The 7,411-nt window shown below is 54.7% G+C and overlaps 1 pseudogene; it reads right to left on the minus strand.

Moving 5' to 3' along the window:
- Positions 1-1,567: 1,567 nt before the first annotated feature.
- On the minus strand, positions 1,568-2,256 carry LOC101592584 (annotated as a pseudogene).
- Positions 2,257-7,411: the final 5,155 nt, after the last annotated feature.

Genomic DNA, 7,411 nt, shown 5'->3' on the forward strand with positions numbered 1-7,411 from the left:
AGCAGACCCGGCGTAGACACAGACCCTGCGAGGAGGGCATCGGGGACTGTGACCCGGCCCGAGAGACAGAAACAGGACGACACCGACGAGAAGGTCTGAACAGCAAAAATGCTAGAAAGAGAAAAGGAAGGAAGGGAAATTATCAAAGAACATCAGGAAAATGTTCTGAACTGACGGACGCGCCTCCACCGAGAGCGCAGAGGCAGCAAGCCTGTCCCCTGACACGGGAGCCACCCAGCCCCTCGGCAGCCCTGGCGGGTAGGCAGGCGGAGCACAAAGCCTTAATTCTGAATGAAGGCAATTTCCAAACTGGAATTCTGGGCCCAGCCGAACTATTAAACAATAGTGAGTGAATGCAGAATAAAGATCTCTTCAGACAAGTGAGAGCAAAAAAAAATTCACGGCCCTGTCGTAATCAGGGTTCTCAAAGGGAATAATTTAATACAGGACATATAGTTTATAGAATTATTTTGTAAGAGGCTCCCAAAGAGTCAAATGCAGAAAGAGTACGGGAAATCTGTCCACGCACTAGAGGCCCAAAGAACCCAGCCAAGGTGAGTTCCTTCACACACCCTCCCTAGGACGGCACCAGGCACCACGTCGATCCCACAGCAATGTCCTGCGTGAGTCTAGCTGAAGACCTAGAGCCCACATCAATGCTGCCCACGAGTCCAGCTGGAGGCCTAGAGCCCTGAGACCTTGTCGGTCTCAGGCAGGCCCACTTCACAGATCTGTGCTGGGAAGGCCCAAAGGTCAGTGGTGGACGCCAGAAAGTCTGTACCAGCAGGATGAAGGATCTGTGCCAGCAGGCTGAGGGATCTGACCCGGAGCCAGAAGTGACATTCAAAGTAAGATCACAGCTCCCCCGAAAAGTACCACAGCCATCCTCAGCAACGTTTCAGCTGGGTGTTACAAACTGAGCACCAGTTGTCAATCTACCACAGCCCCATTATTCAAAAAGTTCCTTGAGGATGAACAAAGGAAGGGAATACACCAGGAACTGTCCCAAATGAGCCAGTGCAGGGTGGGGGTGGGGGAGTTTGTGCCACAAGAACAGAGGGAGCATGGGCTCAGACACTCTGATGAGTGGACAGATGGTGATGGTGAGGGGCGTGGCACAGGCTGTCAGGAGGTGGGAAGAATTAGCAACAAGAACATAGGCAACTCAACACACGATCCATCAAGGCCATTACTTTATTAATCTAGAACAGTCAGGACAAGTCCAATCAGGGTACTTGGATTCATAAAGAATTCAATAACATAAATCTTCAAAATCAGAGCCTCCCAGGAGCCCAGGGAGAAAGGCTGCTTCCCCAGAAACCCCAGGACTGCCGCAGGATGGTCCATTCACCCCACTTGAGCAAGGGGGAGGCAGTGTGTGCCACATCCCTTCCTGTCCCACTGTCACTGTCCAGCCTGTGCCCCGATTCCCTGGCTCAGCCCTGTCTCTCTGGTTTAGCGGGTCAGTCTAAACACAATGGCCCTGCAGAGTCGAACTGGGGTTGTGACTGGGTGGGATCATTTGAAGTCCCTTGGTTTTTTTTTTTTTTTTTTTTTTTTTTTTTTTTTGGCTTTTCTGAGCATTTATTACAAGATCCCAACAGTGTTTTATTTTTTCTTCTCAACATCCTGCTCTGCGGCTTCCTTGGCTCTCTTCGCCCGGATGCCAAAGAGCCGGGCGTTGGCACGGGCCATGCGCAGACTGGCGAATGCCTTGAAGTTCTTTTCCTCCTCTGTGATGACCCTGGCCTTCTCCTTCTTGTAGACATTCCTGATGGGCATCACAGGTCCTGTCAGCTGGGCGGCCAACTTGAGTTCTTCAGCCGAGCGGTCTCCCTTTTTGGGGGCCGATGGCTTCCTGGGGAAGAGGATGAGCTTGGAGCGGTACTCTTTCAGCCGCTGCACGTTGGCCTGCAGGGACTCGGTGGATTTGTTCCGCCGCCTCGGGTCCACCGAGATGCCAATGGTCCGGGCCACCTTCTTGTGAATACCGGCCACCCGCAGCTCCTCCAGGCTGAAGCCCCTGCCGGCTCGGACCTTGGTGTGGTAGCGCACGGTGGGGCAGCGCACGATGGGCCCGGACGCGGGGGGCGGGGCGATGCGGCGCGCTTTGGCCTGCCGGGCCTTGCGCCGGCGGATCTTCCGAGCTGGCTGGTTGAACCACGTAGCCACACGCCGCTGCCAGTCCTTGTGGAAGTGGGGCTTCAGAATCATGCCATTCCGGCTGGGCGCCATGACTGCCTCTTAGGCCGCGGATCGGCGGAAGCAAAAGGAAGTCCCTTGGTTTTTGTTGATAATGTGTCTGCATTACTTTTTAGAAAAGTGAAGGGCTGGCCAAATAGCTCAGAGGATTAAAGCTCCTGTAAGCAGGCGCAGGAGCTGGGGGTTCAATCCCTGGGCCTGCTATGCCGGCCCTGCCCTGGGGCATGCTGAGACAATTGAGACTGGGCATGGTGGCGCACACCTATAATCTTAGTTCTTGGGAGGCTGTAAACAGGCGGACCACTACAAGTCCAATCTAGTAGTGAGACCCTGAACACCCTTCCCTAAAATACAAAAAAAAAAAAAAAAAAAAAAAAAAAAAACCAAAACAAACGAACAAACAAAAAAAAAAATCAAGAAAGAAAAGTGAAAAATTAATGTTCCACAGGTATACATAACCCCCTTTGGCAGTGAAGACTGGCCCAGAGCCTAGCATGGCAGAGTCTGGAAAGAGGCCCTTCTGGACAAGACCCCTGCTACTGGGCAGTGGCCCAGGGCAGGTGGACACTAGAACAGCACTCCACTGAGCCCCTAGGCCAGCAGTGGCGAACTCATAGCACATGTGTTATTTATTTTATCATCTTTTAAGACAAAAAGATGTTAATGTATGAGTTGGTTTTTTTTTTTTTTTCCCCCTGAACTAAAGCCTAAGTATTCATGCTTAATTGCAGCCCTGGCACTTTGTGATAAATAGGAGGGTTTGGGGCTGCAGCTTGGACGCTCATCTCTAAAAGCTTTGCTGTCACTGGTCTAGAGGCACCTCTGCTCTGTCCTCCCACGCTAGGATGGCTCTTAAAAATTCAATCTAAGCCAAGTGTGACAGTGCTCACCTGTACTTCCATTACTCTGGGAGGCTGAGGCAGGGAGCTTCAAAGCTCAGGCCCAGCCTGAGCAACTTGGCAACTCTGCAACCTTGTGTCAAAGAAAATAATGCTTAAAAGGGCTGGAGACATAGCCTGGTACAAAGACCCTGGATTCAGTCCCCAGTACAACACACGTACACACACTGCCACGCACACGCACACACAGCTGCTTCAATCCATTTATCTCACAGCTGACAAAGTGAAGTAACAGAGACTATATCCATGGTTTGTATTTATTTGATCAAAAAACCTTCACTTTGAGGGCTGGGGACATGGCTCAGTAGAATAAGCGCCTGGCAAGCACAAGGGCCTGAGTTCAATCCCTAGTTCCACAAAACAAAAAACACTTCACTTTGAAAGAGAAGGAGAAATCCAGAACCAGAGGAAACTCTTCTCATTGACCTTGTGTTCCCAGGCCCCAAGGCAGTGGCAACAGTTTCCATAATGTCCCACCTATTCCATGCAGCTTTCCAACCTGCCTCTGATGTGACACCCAAGAATGAGGCCTGAGCTCCAGGTCTGAATGAATCAGTCATTTCCACCCCACCTCAGTGTGCCCCATGACTCCTTCAAACCTGTGTGCCAGTAGGAGAATGTTTTGGGGGTACAGTGTTTGGGGGTGCCAGATCACTTGCCAGAGGTGGGCTTGTTAGCTACAGGAGCCCCCAAGCTGGGGAAGACCACTGCAAACAGACCCCAGGCAAGTTTAGGAGCCTCACTAGGGCCTGGAGTACCCCCTTCCCTTCAGAGCCCCAGGCCCCCTCCACCCCTGGGTCCCCCAGGTTGCTGCCACCACTTTGGCTCCTGCTTCCTACCCATGTCTCTGCTGTTACCCCACCTGCAACACAGCTGGGGGAGGCAGGCTCACAGCCTGCTTGCCCTGCATCCTGCTGCAGGCAGCTTCTCCCCCTGGCCTGGGGCTTCTCTCAGGCTGCAGCTGCAGCCAGACCCTGCTGGAAGCCCCAGGAGGATGGGGTGCTCCTTGGGGACAGAGTTGCAGGGTACTTCTTGAATACAAGAAGAAAATGTGCTCTGTGCTGGACAAGCTGCATCCACTGTGACAGCTCTCTCACGTTGGGGGGGCGGGTGTCTCACAACCCCACTTCAGAGCATTTGGGGCTTCTACACTGGAAGCCCTGCCCTGGGTTGCATCTGGAGCCAAGGCCCTTCCTCCAGGTGTTCCTCTATCTGCAGCCCTGACCCAGGCCCCGGGGCTCCTCCCAGGTCTTCCTAGCCAATAGGGAAGAAGCACAGCCCACCCGCGGCAGGCCCAGCAACCTCCTGCCAAGGGGATTTGCAGGCAGGTGAGCTGGAAATTGTCTGGTTCCTTGTGCCTCAGCTTCCTCACCAGCACAGGTAGGGTTGCTCCAACTACCCAGGGGCTGGTGCAGCCTGTGCCCGTGTAGAAACCTGCCCAGCAAACTCCAGTGCAGCCTGACCCACAACCTCAAGACAGCGCTGGGTGGAAGGGCAGGCAGAGCAACGGGGTGCATTTGGGGAGACCGGATCCTGGAGCCCTTGCCCAGCTCCCTGACTTCCCAACTTCACACACCCTCTCTAGGACGGCATCAGGCACCACTGCTGCTCGCTGCTCCGTGTATAACCAAGTCGAGAGCACTGGCAGGCCTTGCTCGGTCTGTGGAAGGCCAGGAGCTTCAGCCGTACCTCCTGTTTCCTCCCAGGGTGGACAGACCCTGCTCCCGGGAAGACTGGCAAACTACTTACTATCCTCTTGCTGCTGGTAGCCTTGGAAACAGCCGGCCGGCTGCGTGCAGATGAGCCGCTTGGCTTGGGTCCTGGCGCCCCCTCGTGGCCATTTCTATGTTTTCCCACCAACCAGGCTGAATGCCCCGCTTAAAGGACTGGGAGGAGACCTGGGCCAGGTCCTGGGCGGTGGTAGGGCCAGAGCCCTGTACCCCTGGATTCACCGAGTGTCCTGGAACAAGCCCCTGACCACAGCTGAACCTTAATGTCATGGAAGAGCAGAGCAGAAGGGACCTTGGACACTCACTTCTCCGAGGGAGAGGAGGGATAGGGAACCTGCAGGGGACATGCCTGCCCTGCAGTGGTCAGAGGTATCCCTGAGAAGGGGCTTCCAGAGTCAGGCGCCCTGCTCTCCAAACTCCCCCTGCCCCGTGCGACCTGGCTGCCAGCAGCTGCTGCCCTATCACCTTGCTGTCCCCTCTGTCACCCTCCTCACAACCCAGCCGTGACAGCCAAATGGGACAGCAGACCAAGGGCGCGCTTTGCCCCACAGCTGTCCAACCCCGGGGTGCCTGAAGCTCCACTCTCCTCCACACCCTCCTCCACTCAACATGGAGGATCCCCAAGGCCCAGAACCCCCAGGGGCCGGAGCTCCTGGCAGCCTCCGAGAACCTTCTTGACTTCCTTCTCTCCTGTTTCCCAGGCCCTTGGCTATCAGCCTGGCCTCCTACTCCGCAAGTACCATTATTGAAATCATAGGATGGAGTCCCTGTGACAACCATTTTTCAGCCTCTGTCCTCAGCAGCCTTCTTCTCCCCTTTTCTATCAGTGATTAAAGGAGTCCTAGCTCTCACACACACTCCCTCACCCCATAAGCCCCTTCCTCACCACCTTTCTGACCCCTCCCACTGTAGAAGATGTATTGTAGTCAGGTGTGATGATGCACATCTGTAATTCCAGCTATTTGGGAGGCTGAGGCAGGAGGATCACAAGTTCAAGCCCAGTCTGGGCAACTTAGTGACTTAGCAAGACCCTGTTCCAAAACACAAAAGAAAACAGAAGCTCAGGATGTAGTTCAGTACAAAGGCTCTGGTTCAATACCAAGTACTGGAAAAAAAAAAAAAAGCTGCACTCCCTTGCTTTTCCTGCCTGACTGCCCCACACATCCTCCGTGTTCTTAGTCCACAGGTCGCTTTCCATCCCACCCAGCCCATCAACTTGTACTCACCCACTCCACTGGAAGCGCTGGAAGTTCACTGCCTCCTCCACCAGCCCCTGTCCCTGTCCCCAGATGGCTCCTCCCACAGATCTACCCTGGGGAGCTTGGGCCAGGACCACCCTCTGAAGGGGCAGAGTGTCAGCTTAGGCCCAGCCCGGGCACTCTGATTGCCTGCCGCACACAGCAGCTTCACAGGGACAGGAGGGCTCCTCAAACTCTGCACCCCAAACTTTCTCCTATGTTCCTGGCCCAGGATGTCATGTACTTGGCCAGAAGTCAGGGCATTGTTCTGGCTCTGTGCTGGAACTTGCTTCAGCAAGGACCTGGACATGCTGGAGTGACAGCTGGGTCACCAGAGCCCACCCAGCAGGGGGCACAGTGCTCACCTTTCCTGCTTCTGCTGGGGCAGGCGGGATGGGCAGAATTAGCAGCAGAGGCGAAGGTGTGGACAGTACCCAAACCAGCCCTGACAGAGGCTGGGTTGGGCTGGGACACCTGAGGTTCCACATTGAACCTCCCCAGGGCTAGTGCAGGTTGGGTCTTTCTCCAGGGACAGGTCCCAGTCCTAGGTCACCCATTCCTCCCCTCTTAGCCAAGGAAATTTAATTCCTTGAAATGCAACTAAGAAAAGCTCATACATGCCACTTGCCAGACCCATCTGTCTCCCTCCTCCCAAGTTTATGTTCCAAAGCCTTCCCTGGGGAGCCTTCCCTACAAAGTCTTCCAGCCTCTGGGTCCCAGTGGTCCCCGGCCACCTTCTACAATGGTAAGGGCTGATCCTCCCAGAACCCACTCTGGTGGGCTTGCTGCGAGGGCTTGCTAAGCATCCCTCCTGTATTGTATTAAGGGTGATGTTAGTTATCCCGGTCCTACAGATGGGGAACGGAGTCCTGTGTCCCAACCCCACCAGAGCCAAGCCCCTGGGCAGGCTGGGAAGTGCTTCCCCATTGCAAAGTGTGCGAGCACATCACTCCAAGTCTGGTTTAAATGGAAACCAGCCTAGAGCCCCCACCCCCACCCCATGCCCCGGAAGGAGGCCCGCACATCTCCTTTCATGCTGTTTATTCTTTTGAACAAATTGTGAGTTTTACAAGACATTCAAGGCCTCTGGTGGCCAACATATGTTCCCATGGCGAGAGCTGTGGTGCCTGCTGGGGTGGGGCTGTGAGCACAGCTGGTGGCCACCCAGGCCCTGCTCACCATGCTGGGGGGCATCCTGGAGGAGACTCAGTTCACTGCCCTCAGGCCACACTGGGTCCCCTCCTGGTTCCTGGTGCAACACTTATGAGAAGACCCCTCCTGCTCTCCACAAAAGCCAGAGCCTTAGAACAAAGGGCTGCTGGGGTATCACTCAGCAGAAGAG

The sequence above is a fragment of the Octodon degus genome, unplaced genomic scaffold (assembly GCF_000260255.1).
Source record: "Octodon degus isolate 3935 unplaced genomic scaffold, OctDeg1.0 scaffold00107, whole genome shotgun sequence".
Lineage (NCBI taxonomy): Eukaryota > Metazoa > Chordata > Mammalia > Rodentia > Octodontidae > Octodon > Octodon degus.